This window comes from Anolis sagrei, chromosome 2 (assembly GCF_037176765.1).
Source record: "Anolis sagrei isolate rAnoSag1 chromosome 2, rAnoSag1.mat, whole genome shotgun sequence".
Classification (NCBI taxonomy): domain Eukaryota; kingdom Metazoa; phylum Chordata; class Lepidosauria; order Squamata; family Dactyloidae; genus Anolis; species Anolis sagrei.
This window is the reverse complement of record NC_090022.1, coordinates 145,944,894-145,965,346: the sequence shown is the minus strand read 5'-3', so window position 1 is coordinate 145,965,346 and position 20,453 is coordinate 145,944,894. Positions and strand designations below refer to the sequence as shown.

General features: G+C 41.2%; 1 protein-coding gene across 4 annotated transcripts in view; it reads right to left on the bottom strand.

Annotated features, from left to right (window-relative positions):
• The window catches only part of KMT2D (lysine methyltransferase 2D), a 132,736-nt gene extending 121,645 nt beyond the window's left edge, over nt 1-11,091 (bottom strand). For all 4 annotated transcript variants that reach the window (XM_060763910.2, XM_060763911.2, XM_060763914.2 and 1 more), the window contains exons 1-2: nt 10,817-11,091; nt 10,074-10,189 (exon numbers count right to left, since the gene is read on the bottom strand). The gene's annotated coding sequence lies outside the window, so the exon portion shown is untranslated. The remainder of the gene's footprint in view (nt 1-10,073; nt 10,190-10,816) is intronic.
• Nucleotides 11,092-20,453: the final 9,362 nt, after the last annotated feature.

Here is a 20,453-nt window from a genome sequence, read left to right as displayed (position 1 = left end):
CAATTCATTTTTCTGAGTGGGGATGGATGGGAATCAGGAGTGCCTCTCTTCCTCCTCAAACTGTGCCGCCACCACTCTTCATGCCCAACTGACATGTTCCCAACCTTCTGGCCTGTCCTCAGAGGAACATGCCTGCTCCAGTGAACACAGGAGTGACCTGAACTGTACTGCTGTCACTATAGTGCATGTGACACCTGCTGACAGTTGAAAATTGATGTTACATTTTCTATCCCATTGTGAAACACTACTGTCTTGCATACAAATCCTAAAGCTTGTCTCTTCAACTTGTGGTTATTACACAGGAGTGGGCAGCAGCACAAACTAAAATGGATTATGCCAATAATGCCATTGTATTTTCCAAGTTTAGAAGAAAAATAGGGTGGAAAAAAATGAAGACGAACATCTGTGATTCCATTTATTGTATATTGCATCCAATTTCTCTTTGACATTTGGTACCAAAACAGAAATCAGAAATTATATTCTTCAAGTTTCTCTTAAATTATCTAAACTATTTATCTAAACAATAAAAATTATTCCTGTTTACTTTGCCATGATGCTCCTTGACAAACCTAACAAACCTCTATTCTGTAACATGAAAGAAACTGTGGTTATCCTAAGATGTTCAAGAATGCAATAGATAGTGGGTATAAAGGCAGTAACAAGCCAAGTTCTCTTTCTGGGTCAAAGGTCACTCCTTCAAAATCTTCCTCCTTCTCCCTCCCAGTCAAGCTACTTGCATCACAACTCTACATATTCATTTGGAAGCATTTGGAAGTCTGTAGCGTTTACTCGCAGGTAAGACATGAATAATTGCAGCCCCTGTGGCACATGCTCTAATGCAACTGATTAAACAAATTTCAGGGACGGTAATCACATGGTCTCCACCACCGCAACTTCAGTCAACCAGGGTTTGCTTTCAAGACTCGGTGAAATGAAGTAATTATGCATAAAAGTATTTTTTGAAGGTATACAGTGCTTTCTGTAACATTAACAGGGTTGAAAACAAGGGACATACTTCCAATCTGCCTTTCTTGAGCATGGTTATTTTTTATTTAATGGGTTTAAAGGAGAAACAGGGTCTAGGTGGTGAAGCTGCTAGACCAGTGGTTCTCAACCTGGGGTCCCCAGATGTTTTTGGCCTACAATTCCCAGAAATCCCAGCCAGTTTACCAGCTGTTAGGATTTCTGGGAGTTGAAGGCCAAAAACATCTGGGAATCCCAGGTTGAGAACTACTGTGCTAGACTCTTCGAAAAGAATACATAAATAGATAGGGTACCACATGCAGGCCATAGTCCAAATGTTACCTACACTGCAGCTGGTACAAAACTGGAGAACATTATTAGTAACTCAATGTACTAAATCGTTCACTGTAGTTTCTTAGAATATAAAGAAGGAAAAAAGAACTGGGGGAAATCTAGCAAGACCTTTGAAACAGACTTATTTTAGCATGCATTTTTATGAATTTCTATGTGCTTCAGACATATTGATAGAACAGATAAGTATTACTATTATATTTATTTATACCCCATCTTTCTCCTTGTGGGGACTCAAGGGGGCTAATACTCCACACTAAACAAGTTTAAAAGGAGCAATACAAAAGTTAAAAAAACAATTAAATAACAGTGTGGTAAAAACAGAATTAAAATACAGTAAATACATTAAAATGGCCTTTAAAACTCATATTCATAAGTCACAGATTCTTCTCATATAAACACACACCTCTGCAGCCATCTCTTTGAAAACAAAATGCACAGTACTTCTCTTAGCTCCCTTCCACACAGCTGAATAAAATTCCACAACGTCTGCTCTGAACTGGAATATATGGCAGTGTGGACTGATGGCCCTTCCACACAGCTCTATATCTCAGAATATCAAGGCAGAAAATCCCACATTATCTGAGTGTGGACTCAGATAATCCAGGGCCCTTCCACACAGCCCTATATCCCACATCTGCTTTGAACTGGGTTACCTTTCTGGGTCGGGTTGCCCAAACGTTATCTCGGGACTAGCCCGAGAGAACATGGGGAGGCCCTCCCCCCAAGCCCCTTAGAAAAATAAGAAAAACTTACATAGTCTCCATTAGAAGCCCCAGCGAGCTCCCCCGGCATGTAGAAATGACGTGCCAGGAGAACCGGGGAGGTGGGGAGCAATTTTCCTCCCTCCTTCTCCGCTCTCCTGGCACATCATTTCTATGCGCCAGGAGGGCTCACCAAGGTAAACTGTGGGAATACTGTCTGGACTGCAGTATTCTGCAGCCCAGATCCAGAAATAGTGCATTTATCCCGCGCCTTCTTGGATAAATGCACCATCAAATTAATTCGCTACAAACCAGGGTTTTCCCGGTTTGTAGCGAATTAAAGCAAGGCTATCCAGAACGTTGTCTGGACAGCATCTCCTTTATTGTGGGAATTCCTGCAATAATAGCCCTGTCTGGACGGACCCTCAGTCCACACTCAGATAAGGTGGAATTTTCTGCCTTGATATTCTGGGATATAGGGCTGCGTGGAAGGGCTCCCAGTTCAAAGCAGATATTTTGGGATTTTTTACCTTGATATTCTGGTCATGTGGCTGTGTGGAAGGGCCCTAAATTTGGGCTATAAAATCCAAATTTACTTGGGTTTGACCCATCTGAAACATAACCTTCTCAACTGGAAGCTGGAAGTCATACATTACAAGCAGTTTCCTAAAACCTTTTCTTTTTTTTTTTAATGAGGGCAAAAGGAAGCTATATAATGAATGGTTTTATGTTGTAACAACAAACATGTTATTGTTACTTTTAAAGGGCATTTTCGAGGCATTTGAGCAAAATATTTCCAAGTATTATGCCATCCCCCAGCAATAGAAAAATGAAACTAGATAAGAAGTAAATAAATGTATTTGATGATACCTGTAAACTTACTTCAGAGGCATTGTAATGAGTTACATAACAAATCATCTTTATAAATCAATTTTCAAAACTCTGTCCCTAACTATGCCAGATTAACATTTCCGAGCTCTCCAAAATCAGCAGAGCACATCTCTTTAGATAACTACTAACAAGAACATAAGGTGAAATCATATCACAGTAAATAAAATACAGCACACTAGATACTCACCGAAGTCAGAATCTGAACACCTTTCAGAATTATCAAGATGCAGCAATCGTAGTGTGATCTCTAAGAGCCACTGCTAATCCAGTTTGTGTAAACCTAATCCCTAAGAGAGCATTTCTCTAACAAAATTGAGGACTAGTCATAGCTCAGTGAAATTGGTCAGATGGTGTCTAACTCAACTGCTAGCACTTACAAGCAAGCACAAGTGATCTAACAAATCATCTGCCTGAAGCCCCAGAGAACCACTACCAGCCCAGATAGTCAGTAATAGCCTAGACCAGGCCTGCACAACCTGTGGCCCTACAGGCATTAGTAAAACTACATAGAATTAATCTCCTAGCCAGCTGGTTAGGAATTCTGGATGCTGAAGTCCAAAACATCTGGAGGACCACAGGTTGTGAAGGCCTGCTCTAGATGAACAAACCTGTCTGCCTAGGTGTCAACTGAAGGTCAGATGGCTCCTGAACCAAGGTGCTACTCAAAGTTACGCTTGCTCCTAAAACGCTTGGTACTAAAAAACCAACTTTCCATAGGGAAAGATTTAACTGTTACTCATGTAAAAAGAATGTTTGGAAACATTTCCCCAAAACACAGAAAAAGGGGCAGAAAAGATTCATAGAATCTGCCTTGTCTCGTGAGCCCAGTCAGAACTGTGGCCCCTTCCACATAGCTGCATAAAATCCACAACGAACTGGATCATATGGCGGTGCGGACTCAGAGAATACAGTTCAAAGCAGATATTGTACAGGGTGAGGCAGCATAACTTCCTTTTTTAAAATGTGCGCCATTCAGTCAGTTGAAGATGCAGCGGAGCGCTTGTGGTCTCATTCGAGAGGCGGGAGTATAAAGTTTTGTCCTGACACAGTTCAGTTGCCATCATGTGTTGAAACAGCGAGGAGTGTGCTTTTGCCATTGAGGCCTACTTTTCGAGCGGATTTGGAGTGGCCGGCCAGCTCTCCAGATTTGACCCCTTGTGATTTTTTTCTATGGGGTTTTTTGAAATCCTGTGTTTATGTGAACCGTCCAAGGACCCTACAAGATTTGAAGACCAACATCCAGGAAGAAATTGCCAACATAACACCTGCTATGCCGGCAAGAGTCATGACAAATGCCAGAAATCGGTTTACTCAGTATATGGAGAATGGGAGACGTCACCTATCTAATTTGATCTTCAAAACTACGTAAAACAAAACTTTAGGTATGCACCTACATTTTTTTAAAAAACTAAAAATTTCTGATTCATACAATGGGTTTTATTAAGTTTTGAAAAAAGGAAGTTATGCTGCCTCACCCTGTAGATTATCTGCCTTTATATTTTTGGTTATATGGCTGTGTGGAAGGGCCCTCTGTTGCTTTCCCTTTACACAGCACTCAGAAGAAGATGGTGGAGAAGCTAACATTTATTAATAGATTTTCTTTGAGCAAGTTATAAGCATTGCAACAAGCTCACTACAACCACTCCACAGCAGGGTCTAAAGGTACAGTCCATGGTAATGTCTTCTTCGGGGCTCAAATGTGACCAACACAGGTTTGGATCTACCTCACTTTTTTCAACTATAAATTGTAGTATTAGAGTTGTCTTAACAAATACATAAAACCTGGTGACCCAAACTTCTGGGTTTTCAAAATATCTGCCAGGCCAGAACTTGCATTCTACCATTCTTAAGAAGCCTTAAGTCTGTCAACAGAACATATTATTCTAATACACTTCGTTAAGTTTATACATGTGATGGAAAATTATCTTTCTTTTACAATCGTTATATCAGCTGGATATGTTTTAGCTGGATAGTTATGAATCAAAACTTAATACACCTTCAATGTAACAGATCTCAGGTGCACTGTTTGTTGATTTTGTTTGTATCAATAAAAAATTAATTTAAAAAAGTAAATCATTGTTCTTTCACAATGCTCAGATAATGCATCTATCTAGCAGCAGATAACATTCTGCAAGAGGCAATATCTCTAGTAAAGGGTGACCAGTGTGATGTAGCAGTTTGATCATTGGACTACGACTATGAAGACCAGGATTCAAATATCTGCTCAGCAATAGAAACCTAGTGGATGACCTTGAGGAAGTCATACACTCTCAGCCTCAGAAACAAATTTGAAGGAACAATTTTGCCATTCAATCAGAAACAAATCAGAAACAATTTGAAGGAAAACAACAACAACAACAACAGAAAGAGCACCTTCTTACATGATCCTGACACTTTAAAAAGAAGAATCAAATAATTTTAGTTATTTGCTGACTGATCTGAACAAGTTTCTTTTTAAACTTTTCATATGCCTTTAAACAGAGCAGTTTTGCCAGTGAAAATGAATAAACATTATGATCCCATTTTGTGTAATACGCATGCTCGTTATTTCAACAGGGATGACTTCTAATGAAGCAGCAGTTCAACCTAGTTATGTGACAGAATCTGTTAACTCAGAATTTTAGTCAGCTTTAAACACTCTAATTTGGGTCTATCTTGCATGTTATGACTATGACCCAACTATAAGAAAATATTCAATGGCATGCTAAGTGGTCCTTGTATATCTTGTCATGAACATTTTAAAGACTAAAAATTTGTTTTATCTGTTTATCTGTTTTAAATATTTAAGTTTTACACATTCTTATGTACCATAGGTGGCATTTTTCCTAGCACATGACTGAACAGTGTATATGTCCTTCAATAGATATATTATATTTAACAGGAAGAATTATCAAAAGTGTTTACATAGTCTCACTATAGGACTGTGTTTTTAAAAACCTCAAAAAATTAAATAAGCTGAATTTAGTAGGCAATAACCAACATGATACCTCAGCAGGTCACACATAATGGAAGTGGTCCCATTAACTGTGGTTCCAGTGATTCCCTAAACCTTTCATGAAAATAGCCAGTAACTTCAAAGGTTCTAAGACTTGTTCTATATACCAAAGCAAAAGTATAAAATCAAAAAAGCAAAACACATATATTATACCTAGGAAGAACATTCTCTCAAACTACCTTTGCCACAGCCCAGAGATTCATACCATGTGCCAAGCTGTTTCTCTTTTCCCTACCAAGCCAACACCTTTTCTAATTTGCTTTCTTCTGGTAAAATATGGCTGACTTCTCATCTGCCATTGTTTTAAGTGTCAAATTTTAAACTAGCAGGGATCTTGGAGCATGAACCTGGAACCCGAAGCCTGGGTCTATAACAAAGCAATTGGATTATCTCGGGCTCAAGAGGTCTCTTCAGGTACCAACAGAAATAAGGAATATTTCATATAAAGCCCCACTACTGACATACAGTTAAAGCATCTGGATTGATCATAAATACGCCATCCTTAGTCTCTTCTTTAACAATTGACATAGAGACCTAGAAAACATAGCCGGTCTGAGTCCCTCTACAGAGGTAGAGAAGATTGGGATATAAAAGTTTTTTAAAAATTAAAAAAATTAAAAATAAATAAATAAATTGTGTAAGGCCCTTCTACACTGCCATATACTCCAGATTATCGAACCAGATAATCCACTCCTTTGAACTGGATTATATGAGTCTACACTACCATATCATCCAGTTCAAAGCAGATAATCTGGATTTTATATGACAGCGTAAAAGGGGCCTAAATTTGAATTCAGGCATGACCCATTTCAATGAGGAAATTAAGCCCCTTCCACACAGCTGAATAAAATCCCATATTATCTGCTCTGAATATATGGAATATATGGTAGTGCGGACTCAGATAACCCAGTATTCTCGGTTATATGGCTGTGTGGAAGGGGCTGAAGATGAAAATTCCCACAGCTGGTACTCAGCAGACATGTTAAGACTATAATTCCCATATTCCCACAGCCAGCACAATATGGTTTCTCTAGGTAGGACAGTATTCCTTAAAGTTTTTTATTGTGCATTTTAGAGCTAACTGCAATAAACACTTTGAATAATGCTGTTTATGTTTTTATTAAGTCAGGACTAGGAAATTTGTGATGCATCCGATATGTTAGACCAGGGGTCCTCAAACTTTTTAAACACATACCACATTGCCAGATCACAGTCCCCTCAAACTGTTGAAGGGTTGGATTATAATTTGAAAAAAATATGAATGAATTCCTATGCACACTGCACATATCTTATTTGTAGTGCAAAAACACTTAAAAACAATACAATAATCAAAATGAAGAACAATTTTAACAAATATAAACTTATTGGTATTGTAATGGGGAAGTGTGGGGCTGCTTTTGGCTGATGAGATAGGATTGTTGTTGTTGTTATTGTATGCTTTCAAGTCATTTCAGACTTAGGTTGGCCCTAAGCGAGGGCCTGATAAATGACCTTGGAGGGCTGTATCCGGCCCTCGGGCCTTAGTTTGAGGACCCCTGTGTTAGACAATGACTACAGCTACCTTGATCCAACATGTCCAGTTGATCAGAATAATAGAACTGCTAATTCAACAACATCTACAGGAGCCATAAATCAATGTTCTCCAGCCCTGCATTAAATATTTACTGTTTTCACATTTATTTTGGTGTAAAATGGTAGGAATAAAGCCGAGTGCTTTGTTCTCTTCCCCAAGTCATAACAATCTAAAAATGACAAGGAAATCAAAAGATCTGAAGAAGTTCTTGAGCAGTATTAAATTCATTTCACAAGTGTTCGATGATAACAGGATAATGAAGTGTATTTTTGGAGTACGAACAGTACCAGAGCAGAAGACAGCAAGAGTTCTATATCTAACATGACCAGTGACCCTATCACATTGCACAGTTATAGTGCTATGATTCCACTAATTGCCATGGCAACACCCTATGAAACCCTACAATCTACAGTTCAGAAAGGAGCATTTTGAATTCCTTGCCAGAAAACTGCAGTGTCTCACTAAAACACGAACCTAGGATTCCACTGGATGTTATCTGGCCAAACCTTGCACTGAAGCAATACACAATGTAGATGTATGGTCATCACTTGGGCAGGAAAATATGAGAAGCTGTCAGAGGTAACACCATCACTTGGCAACAACAAAGGTGCTTTTTTGGTACATTACACAATGAATACCTCTTTGGAAATCTCTGTGTGCATGAAAGGTCAAGGATCCAGCAATCCCTGGTACAACTGTTCTCCAAAAATAGTTATGTCAGTAATGGGATTTGAAAACAGCACTTGCATCATCCAGGACAACCACAGGTGAGCTCTGTTCCTTATCGTAAGACAAAGCATATCTTATGAAGGACACATACAAGAATGGGTACAGACACACGCATACCACATTGCCATCCACAAAACCAGTTGCTATTCAGCTGCTGTCTCCCCCACTGTCAAGACAAGAAGAGATTTTCCTTTCCATGCCTTTTTTTTTCCTTCAGAGGTTGAAAATCCAACTGTGAGAGTTAACTGATACACAGAGTGCAACAGGTGTGGCCAATACACTCCCAGAGGATAATAGCCAGAAAGGAGAGATGTTTATTTAATTGAGGCACAATGCTCAATATGAGACACCCCCCCCCTTCCAAAAAAAGATTAGATCTGTGCAATTCTGTTGAGTATGAAGTTGAGTTCCTCATTCTAGTGGCTCATGTCTGGAAGTGCTTTTACAGCAACCTACACCAAGACTATGGATTTCAGCAGCTTGACAAGGAGATACAGTAGATACACACACTCACACACCAAACTGTAGCAACATAACCAAGCATCTAAGAGAATGCTGGCTTGGAGAGAAAGAAAATACCAATACAATTCTCTTCCCCAACCCCCAGCCCCTTCTCCCTGGAGCAAATCCCTTTGGACTCCTCCATAATCCAATGCAGGCTGAGCTGATCTCCGGAGGGCTGCTAGGCAAAAGTAGGCCTTGCCTCAGGGGCGGATTCGCTTTGGGAAAAGTGTGTGCTCATGAGGCAGTAAGCCATTTGACTTAACCACTGCTAATTCTAGGGGACAGGGTAAACAATCTTATTTTTACAAAAAAAAAAATCTTAAAATCAACAACAATAACGGGTGGCAGGAGGGTACTCGTATTCAGTGGAAGACACAACATCTCAAGGCTGGGTATCGTCCATTTGCACGGACTAAAACGGCCGTATTATAAAACTGCCTGCCTGCTTGTAATATAGGCCTGTTTATTAAGATACCTTTGCCTCTCCGCACCGGTTTTAAATGGGGCTGAAAAGAAATGTATGGAGGAGGGAGTCCATTGTGGATATGAATCTCACTTGGAGGGGGTGGGGTGAATGGCTTCAAACCTCTAATGAGTTGTTAACTAACACTTCCCTTCCAACCCATCCCCCCTCCTCCTTTGTATGTTACAATGAGAAAAGGGCCAACTACAGTCTCCTCTGGATTCCTATCTGCTAGGCCAAGGGGAAGAAATTAAGAAACCCTCCATGTAGAAATACACAATTACACTCAACGGGAAGGATGCAAAAAGAATAAATCCTTTCCCCACTTCTGCTGGTTATTAAAGAAGGAAATAGAACAAATAGAGCCCTTGGTCAATTTGGGAAAATATTTACAGGGGGGTTTTTTCCCTCTCGGCAGCCCTCATTCACCCAACCTTCCTGATCAGCTTTTGCACAATGTATTTCCCCTCGCTTGAATACTATATAAAATCAACACGGTTTCGATGCCCGCTGTAAAAGGAGGACACTGAGGGCCCTTCCACACAGAAAACCCCACAATATCTGCTTTGAAGTGGGTTATCTGAATCCACACTGTCACATATTCCAGTTCAAGGCATATATTGTGAAATTTTCTGCCTTGATATTCTGGGTTATATGACTGTTTAGAAGGACCCTAAGTCTCAGAGGAAGGCAATAGCAAACCCCCTCTGAACAAATCTTGCCAAGAAAATGGCACAATATCTGCTTTGAACTGGGTTATCTGAGCCCACACTGCCATATATTCCAGTTCAAAGCAGATAGGATTTTCTGCCTTGATATTCTGGGATATAGGGCTGTGTGGAAGGGCCCAGGTTGTTTTAGATACACGAGAAAAGGAAAACAACAACAAGGAATCCTTACCTGTCTTCTACAAGGCGATCCAGAAATCCTCACCCGGCAAAATCCATCGGCAAGATCCAGCAGAAATCATTATCCAAAAAATTCCAGAAATAGGAAGGGTGTGCATTTGTTCCCTCCTTTAAAAAAAAAGGTGGTGGGGGTTTTTATTGACAGCCTCTGGGAAAGAAAGGAAGGTAGAAAAACAAGCAGGAGCTGAAGACAAAAAAAAAAAAAAAACCCGAAACAGAGAGGCACTAGGTTTGGGGAGGATGCTAAATCCCAATATCCGAGGCTGTGGGAGGCAAAAGGCGGGTGGGGGGCTGAGTCGAGCTCTGTCGCTTCCAAAATAAGGCCAGGCCGGTGGGACGGCACACAAAGGGAGCCAGCCCCGGGGTTGCCTTTGATCCCGACGACGACGACGGAGGCCTCCTCCTCCTTCTCGGGCCCTGGTTGGTACGGATTTCAGCCTCGGGCCTCCTTTGTGCGCCCCCAAACGGAGGCCCAAAAGCAAAGGGAGGGATGGGGAGGGAAGGGAAGGCCGCGGAGGGCCTTGTCCTCCTCTCCCGCCCTGCCTGGACGGAGCCTCGGCTTCTCAGGATGATCCTCCCTCCCTCCCTCCACTGGCTCCCCTTTCTTTCCGCCGCGGAAGGCCTCTGCTTGAGGGGCCGCCGTCCTCCCCCGCTCGCCCCTTCCCTTCCGGCCTCCTGCCTTCCCTTCCCTTCCCGGTCCCTTCGGTATTATTATTTTTTTGTTCAACTTCTCACCTCTTCCTCCTCCTCCTCCTCCCCTGGCGCCCTAATCCTCCGCTCCGGGCGAGGAAGGAGGCCCTCAGAGAAGCATCGCCGCCCGGCCGCCTTTCCCTGCTTCTTTCCCCGCTTCCTCGCCTCCCCCTCCCTCCCTCACACACAACCCAGGGCTTCACGAAACTGAACGGAAAGTGTTCACCGAGGCGGCCATTTTCAGAGAGGAAAGTAGGTCCTGCTGGGCCAGCTCCGGGTTTGCTTCGCCTCCCTCCCTCCTTCCCTCCTCCCTCCCTCCCTCCCGTGCTAAAAAAAAAAAAAAAAAGAAGAGGGAGTGAGGGACTCGCTCTGGCTCTCTCCTTGGCGGCCCCTCTCAAGCCCGTGAAGGGGCCCGGCGAGGCCCACGCGCGGTGTCGTGACCCCCCTCTTCCTCGCGGCGGGGAGGGGGGGCTGCCAGGGGGAGGGAAGAGAGGGCGCTCATTGGGCCTCGGAAGGATACGCAGAAACGGCGCGAGGGGAAGTGCGCGAGGCGTCCTGTGCGGAGCCTCAGTGCACGCTGGGAGAGAGAGAGCGAGAGAGAGAGAGGGAGATCCCTCCGCCGGGGTTAACCCTCTCCGGCCCGGGCTCGCTCCAGAAGGGAGCACGTGGGGCGAGTTCAGAGGGCTCTTCCTTCCTGGACTCCCTGCGCGGGACTGTCAGGGACAGTTTGTTATGGTATGCACAGAGAGAGAGAGAGAGGGATCGCTTCGCCCACTGGAGGGCTCCCGTCGGGGCACGTGCCGCCTCCAGGGCTCTGCCACTGTGGCCTGCGGAGGGAGGGCCCAGGGCGCCCCCCAGCGGCGCGACACGGGTTTCCTCTCGTCTCGTCTGAACACGCAGCGCCTCTTGGTTCCACCAGGGCTTTTTAAAAAATTGTTTGTTTTGGCAAACCTTTCTGTAAGCCATCAGAAGCGACTCGAGACCTTTGTGACCCAGAGATGGGCACTGAGTGGACCCCACTTTCCTCCTCCTGGGGTGGAGAAGGCAACCTATTTTCATTCCTTTCCCCAAAATGTGCCACAAGCTGGCCCAGCGCATCTCTATCCTCTTCTTGGAATGGGTTGCTGAAAGTGTAGTGTTTTCTCTCCAATCCCCTTGGCAGGTGAGTTTGTCTCTTTTTTTCCTGCATATTTCAAGTTTATTGATTGAAAGGATATTATTTTGACATGATTACTGAGGCAGGGTCTCCACTGCAATATAGGCAGTGTGGAGACCCATATAAAACAGTTTGGGACTGCATTGTATGGTCAGTATGTAGACCCATATAAAATGGTTGCATTATATGGTCGTATGTTGGCCCATATGAAACAATTTGGACCTGCATTATATAGTATGTAGACCCATATAAGGCAGTTTGGAACTGCTTTAAATTGTCAGTATGTAGACCCATATGAAAAAGTTTGGTACTGCATTATATAGTCAATATGTAGACCCATACAAGGCCGTTTGGGACTGCTTTATATGGTCAGTATGTAGACCTTATAAAACATTTTGGACCTGCATTATATGGTAAGTATGTGGACCCATACAGTTTGGGACTGCATTATATGGTCAGTATTAGATCCATATAAGACAATTTGGAACTTCATTATTGGGTCAATATTAGACCCATATAAGACAGTTTGAGACTGCATTATATGGTCAGTATGTAGACCCATATTAAACAGTTTGGACCTGCATGATATGGTCATTATGTGGACCCATAAAAGACAGTTTGGAACTGCATTATATATCCAGTCAGTAGACCCGTATAAGGTTGTTTGGACCTGCATTATATGATCAGTATGTAGACCCGTATAAGACAGTTTGGGACTGCATTATATGGTCAGTATTAGATCCATATATGACAATTTCGAACTGCATTATTGGGTCAGTATTAGACCCATATAAGACAGTTTGAGACTGAATTATTGGGTCAGTATGTAGACCCATATTAAACAGTTTGGACCTGCATGATATGGTCAGTATATTGACCATATAAGGCAGTTTAGGACTGCATTATATGGGTCTACACCAGGCATGGGCAAACTTCGGCCCTCCAGGTGTTTTGGACTTCAACTCTCACAATTCCTAATAGCCGATACTGTTAGGAATTGTGGGAGTTGAAGTCCAAAATACCTGGAGGATCGAAGTTTGTCCATGTCTTGTCTACACTGACCATATAATGCAGGTCCAAACTGCCTTATATGACAATGTAAATCCAGGCACAGTTATTTTAAAAAGTCCTGGTTTTATTTTCTATAGGATCCTCAAGCATTTGGACATGTTTCTGTTGTTCAATGTAAATTTAATTAAATATTCGGGAAGCAGTCTACTCCATTTTCCAGAAAGGTAGCCAAGCCAATCAATTGCAACCAAAGCAAGAATCTAGTATTAGTCCACCCATTTTGGATCCACGGATTTTGACATGAAATGTTCAAAACTAAACCCCCAAAGCCTTTATTTTGTCATTTTATATACAGGGTTAGTCAAAATGAATAGGCCAATAAGAAAATTAATTGTATATCTTATTGGCCTATTCATTTTGACTAACCCTGTATTATGGATACCATTATATTATGCCATTGAACATAATAGATACTTGAGCATCCATATATTTTAGTATCCATGGGTATCCTGGATTCAAACCCCAGCCAATATCAAGAATCTGCTTTGCTCTAAAAAAAACTAATGAGTTTATCATTGCCTAAATTGTGAGGGTCTTTAAGATTCATGGCTGCTTTTATTTCAAATCTCAGTAACAAACAGAGCCATCTTATGCATGTTAACACCAGTTCAACTGAGTTCAGGCAAGCATATTTTTAATTATAATATATTTTAAAGATGTTGGGCTGTTGATATTAGTGATATTTTAATATCTTGAGTTTATTTGTGATTTACCTTTTTATCATCATAGGGTTTAATTTTATTGTTGTTTTTTTTTGTATCAGGAGCAACTTGAGAAACTTCAAGTTGCTTCCGGTGTGAGATAACTGGCCGTCTGCAAAGATGTTGCCCAGGGAATGCCTGGATGTGTTATCATCCTGTGAGAGACTTCTCTCATGTCCCCACATGAGAAGCTGGAGCTGACAGATGGGAGCTCACCCAGCTCCTCGGATTTGAACCACCTTTCAGTCAGCAGTCCTACCAGGACAAGGGTTTAACCCATTGCAACCCCGGGGGCTCCTCTAGGGTTGGATGACTTTAGTATAGTTTTAACCATGTGTTAACCCACCTTGGGTCCCACATAGGCAAAAAAAGTGGACTATGTGCAAAATAAGTATTTCGAGATAAGAAAATATATGATTGAAAGTATAGGACTGGAGCCCAAAGCAATCACTTATACAGTCAAACCCCATTTTTCATTTCGATCAGTATGCTGCTATTGAAATCTCTCAAAACAAGAAGAAATACTGCAGAAGACATTGATAAAAATAAATGAACAGGGTGTTAATAGGATGTGGATAAGGATTTGCTTTGCCTGCATGTTCCTGATGCTGGTTGAGAATGCTATGGTTAATTTCCCGTTAACCAAGCAATTCTAAGATTAATGTTTGAGAGATCCCGGTTTACATTTTCAACCGATTTCAGCATCCACTTCTGGTTCAGCTCAGGACTGCATGATTTCCATGGCAACCGTGGTGCTGCCTCGGGTTGTTTGAGGCCTAACACATTTTCAAGGGAACAGAACATGCATTTATTTTTAATAATTTATTGGCATTTTACATTCATATTCTTTCTTTCTGTCGAGGTTCTCAAGACAGTGTATGTGGCCTTCCCCATTTTTATTCTCATCACAGTCGCAACTTTGTCAGGATATTGTTAGACTGCAGCTTCCAGTATTCCTCAACATAGACTGTGCTGACCAGGCCCCATGGTTCAGATTATTCCTACTTGTGCTCCAACTATGGGTGCATCTACATGGTAGAATAAGTGCACTTTGACTCCACTTTAACTGTCATGACTTAATGCTATGGAATCTTGGACTTTAGCAAGGCGCCAGTGCTCTTTGTCAGAGAAGAGTAATGTAAATACGTAAATAAAATATGATGAGGGGAAAGCTGCTGGTAATGGTGTGAATGGGATTTGGGTTAGGGTTAGGGCTGATGCTGTGTAGTCTTGTTTTTGAATGTATTTTAATCTGTATGCTTTGTGACACAAAATACTTAAATGTTTTTTTTTATTTTTAAATGAATATTTACATGCTTTTGCTCTGCTTTTAATTTGTATAGAGTTCCTTCATAGAATCATAGAGTTGGAAGAGACCTCCTGGGCCATCCAGTCCAAACCCCTGCCAAGAAGCAGGAAAATTGCATTCAAAGCACCCCGACAGATGGCCACCCAGCCTCTGTTTAAAAGCCTCCAAAGAAGGAGCCTCCACCACACTCTGGGGCAGAGAGTTCCACTGCTGAACAGCTCTCACAGTTAGGAAGTTCTTCCTCATGTTCAGATGGAATCTCCTTTCTTGTAGTTTGAAGGCATTCTTCCGCTTCCTAGTCTCCAGGGTAGTGAAAGGAAGGTTGTTCCCTCCTCCCTATGACTTCCTCACACATATTTATACCTGGCTATCATGTCTCCTCTCAGCCTTCTCTTCTTCAGGCTAAACATGCCCAGCTCTTGAAGCTGTTCTTCATAGGGCTTGTTCTCCAGACCCTTGATAATTTTAGTCGCCCTCCTCTGGACACATTCCAGCTTGTCAACATCTCCCTTCCATTGTGGTGCCCAGAATTGGGCACAATATTCCAGGTGTGGCCTAACCAAGGCAGAACAGAGGGGGAGCATGACTTCCCTTGACTTAGACACTAGACTCCTATTGATGCAGGCCAAAATCCCATTGGCATTTTTTGGTGCCACATGACATTGTTGGCTCATGTTTAACTTGTTGTCCATGAGGACCTCAAGATCTTTTTCTCACGTACTGCTCTCGAGCCAGGCGTCCCCCATTCTGTATCTTTGCATTTCATTTTTTCTGCCTAAGTGGAGTATCTTGCATTTGTCACTGTTGAACTTCATTTTGTTAGTTTTGGCCCATCTCTCTAATCCAGGGGTCCACAAACTTTTTAAACAGAGGGCCAAGTCACAGTCCCTCAAACTGTTGGAGGGCTGGATTATAATTTGAAAAAAACATAAATGAATTCCTATGCACACTGCACATATCTTACTTGTAATGCAACACTTAAAAACAATACAATAATTAAAATGAAGAACAATTTTAACAAATATAAACTTATTAATATTTCAATAGGAAGTGTGGGCCTGCTTTTGGCTGATGAGATAGGATTGTTGTGTGCTTTCAAGTCATTTCAAAGTTAGGTTGACCCTGAGCGAGGGCCGGGTAAATGACCTTGGAGGGCCGCATCCGGCCCCCGGGCCTTAGTTTGAGGACCCCTGCTCTAATCTGTCAAGATTGTTTTGAATTCTACTCCTGTCCTCTGGAGTATTGGCTATCCCTCCCAATTTGGTGTCATCTGCATACTTGATGATCATGCCTTCTAACCCTTCATCTAAATCATTAATAAAGATCCTGAACAGGACGGAACCCTGCGGCACTCCGCTCGTCACTTCTTTCCAAGATGAAGAGAAAGCATTGATGAGAATCACCCTCTGGGTTCATCTGCTTAAACAATTACAGATCCACCTCACCATAGTTTTGCCTAGCCCACATTGGATTAGTTGGTTTACCAGAAGGTCATGGGGGACCTTCTCGAAGGCCTTACTGAAGTCCAGATATGCTTCATCAGGAGAAAGATGGGATTACAATTTAGAAAATAACCAAAGGGCTTGAAAAACTGCAAACTCCCATAATTCCATAGCATGGAACAATAGCCATTAAAGTGTCATCAAACTGCATTAATTTTACAATGTAGATGCACACTGTGACACCATACCTGTCTTTCTTAGAGCGCTGCTGTTGAGTTTGCTTTTCTGCTCAGAGCAGGACCCTGATGACTTGTGATGAGAATTGCTATTGTTGTACTTAGAGGACTACAGGTTGAGCATCCCTTATTTGGAATGCCAGCATCCAAAATCCTCAGAAATCTAAAATTATGTACACACATTTTCTTTTACACATAAAATTATTTTAAAAGTTAGCCAGAATGGACATTGATCTAAAAGAAAAAAATGATTAGCATTACCTGTACAAGGAGTGTGTCCACATCATCATATTGAACAACTTGAAACTCGTTCATCAAAACTGGGTAAGTACATACCTTGGGTACCTCCCCAGATTCTCCCTTCAAAAGCTTCTGGTTTTACTCTTCAAAGTTTTTCCAGCCTCAAACTCTCATGTCTCAAAGACGTTCTCTCCCCGTATCAGACAATTTGTCCAATGAATTCAGGTCCTTAAGTTTTTTCATCTGTGCTGACATCATGGTAGGCAAGAACATCATGAAGCAGAGAATTCAGAATGGCTTTTCCTAAACTATGATGCAGATTAAGGATAGGGAAGCATGTAATCCTGCAAATTTTTATAGGACTCCTGCTCCCATCATCTTTCACCATTGGTCAAGTTAAACAACTTGAGGGTTTCATGTACCATAGCCCTGTGGTGGATGTTACTTACTTTTTCTTTTCTAAGTCTCTTTCTTGAAATTGGTTTTTGGTTGGAAATTGAGCAGCCATTTGCTTTGAGGGTGTTGGGTTAAAAAAGAGTGAAGATTGCACACACCCTGTTTAACGTCCTTTCAACATCACTCAATATTATTTATTTATTTAAAGCATTTATATTCTGCACTTCTCACCCCGAAGGGGACTCAGGGCGAAGCACAACATATAAACGGCAAACATTCAATGCTGAAACATACTAGACCATACATATACAAAAGCATTAAAATAACTTACCTTGACGTTAAAATCCTCTAGTTAAAAATGTCTCAACAACCATATCAAATTTGGTTGGCATACTAAGGGTTCCTATCGCTGCCTCATTGCACAGTCCCAAAGGCTCGGTCCTACAGCCACATTTTTATTATCCTTCTAAAGGACAAGAGGGAGAGGGCTGACCTGATCTTATTAGGAAGGGAGTTCCATAGCCAAGGGGCAATTACTGAGAAGGCCCCGTCTCTTGTCTCCAGAAATGAGTGAGGGTATTTCAGTTCAAGAAGCATGAAGGACAGATGTCTGTTTTAATCAAGGTACTGGCTTCCTGCTGCTGTGCTACTCTCGGTTTTCCAATTTTAAATTGGTTTTGATACCATATTTGTCTTATGTTGTTTTCAAATTAGTTTTATGTCTGTGAATGTAATGGTTTTTAGCTATTATATTGGATATAAATGTGAAGTATGAAAAAAGAATAAAAAATAGAAGTCCCACAGAGTTCAGTGGAGCTTATTTCTAACTCCCCGCTAAATAAGTGTAATAAAAACAGTAAAAATTGCAGACCTTAAAAAATCAAATTACCAAAACATATGACTTTACATCATTTAATCTATCAATATATTCCAAACATGGTTATTTAAGTGTTCTGCATATGAGGGTATCTTTTTAAAAGTATGTAGGAATATCTGAGGATACAGAACCATAAGTTTCAGGCTGTTCTCTAGAGAAAGACAATTTGAGAGTTGTCATCCCCAACAGGATTCCAACCATTATTTCCAGTTGACAGGTTTTTTTATTGGTGGCATCAAGCAATGCCTTCATTGAATACTTTTCGAGCGGATTTGGAGTGGCTGGCCCGCTCTCCAGATTTGGCCCCTTGTGATTTTTTTCCTATGGGTTTTTTTGAAATCCCATGTTTATGTGAACCGTCAAAGGACCCTACAAGATTTGAAGACCAACATCCAGGAAGAAATTGCCAACATAACGCCTGCTATGCTGGCAAGAGTAATGACAAACGACAGAAATCAGTTTACTCAGTGTATGGAGAATGGGGGACATCACCTACTTAATTTAATCTTCAAAACTACGTAAAACAAAACTTTAGGTATGTGCCTACATTATATAAAAAAATTAATTCATACAATGGGTTTTATGATGTTTTGAAAAAAGGAAGTTATGCTGCCTCACCCTGTACTTGTTTAGTTCTCCCCAGGAAAGTATTATATCAGGAATGACAGCCACGTATATACAGTACTTTTTGTACTGTAGGAAAGTGTGAAAGCTGTGGCCTTCGTAATGGTTTTATACAGCAATTCCCATCAGCTACGCAGCATCAGGAAGACCTATCAATTCCTCCCATGATTTGTATGTTCGATAGAATAGGCTCTATCACTCTTTACCTAGCATTCTCTGCTTATGGAACTAAGTAAAAAATTGAAATTTATCTAATGCTGTACAGTTTTTCCAACATAAATTCGTTATAGGTAGCCAGATTTGTGGATGCTGTGGAAAAGTTGAAAAACACGTAGTCTGAGGTTAACTCACAGTGGATTGTAAAGATGTTATGATACATGATTTATTGATTTCTGTCTACTTCAAAAACTCCAGCAGGAAGACATATTGATTTTACTTCTGCAAATTCGAGAGATGCTACGGTCACTATACAGAGATAAAATAAAACACAAAGATACTATACATGATTCTTTTATTTACACATTAAGACAGTTGTAATTACATAATGTTTGAAACAATAAATACAGAAGAGAAACATGGCAAATCATTTCAATCTAGGGAGTGAAGAGATGCATAGTATAACTGTAGGATCTTGTGGTAGTAGATGATTCTTTCGGTCTTTTACAACAATTTGTGGATACTTAGGAAGTTTCCAAATCAGAGTGTCTTCTCAGGGCTACTCAGCCATAGCAAGGCATTCCTTAATTATTGTGTCAGTCTTAAATAGCATTTTTAAAGCAGCATTTATTGATATTTAGATTTGTCTAACCCTTTCCCCATTCCTGTCATTTGTGCTCAAGTCCTCACCCCCACCTGCAAACTTTCCCTGTTGAGAAATCCCCACAGGAAAAGTGGGCTTACTTTTAAACTCATCTCACAGGAAGCCACAGCCAATCCTGGACTCAAATAAAAGTATGTGTAACATACAGATACTACCAACACAATATTTATTCCCAGATTACATCTTTTAAAATATGTTGCTCTTATCACATTTAAGTACAGGCATGTACCCTATATGAATGTTTGGTGGGCAGGACGTAGATGGAGTGAGTTAGTTGTGGAATCTGCCCCAAAAGTATGTCTTACATAGATCATCTAATTTTTAACTAAAATTCTACACATCAGGCTGAGATAAGGTTATGCTGCTAAACAAAATATGTTTTAATAAACTGATGTTTTCAACACATTTGAATGCTAATCCTTGAGATCAGAAAAGTTTTCTTTACCCATTCCCTGCCAACATTTTTATTATAGTTATTTACAAAGTATTATGTACAGAAACAAAAAAAGTAAGTGGGTAATAGACAGGAAATAAAATTAAGGAAGGTGTTCATTGAACGAATGATGGGCCTCCTCTGGAAAATTACCATTTTTGGAAGCACCAGTTATAGCTGCCACAAGAATACCACCTTCTGTTCTGAAACGTACTTGCTACTAAGGGTTAGGATGCTCCATGGTGTGAGGAACCCTTGGGTCTTCAGATATTTGTGCTTCAGCTCCTGGGAGCCCCAGACAGCAGGGCCAATCTTTAGAGATTGCAAGAATTATTATTCAACCCAATTGGAGGGCCAACTTCTCCCTACCTCTGGTA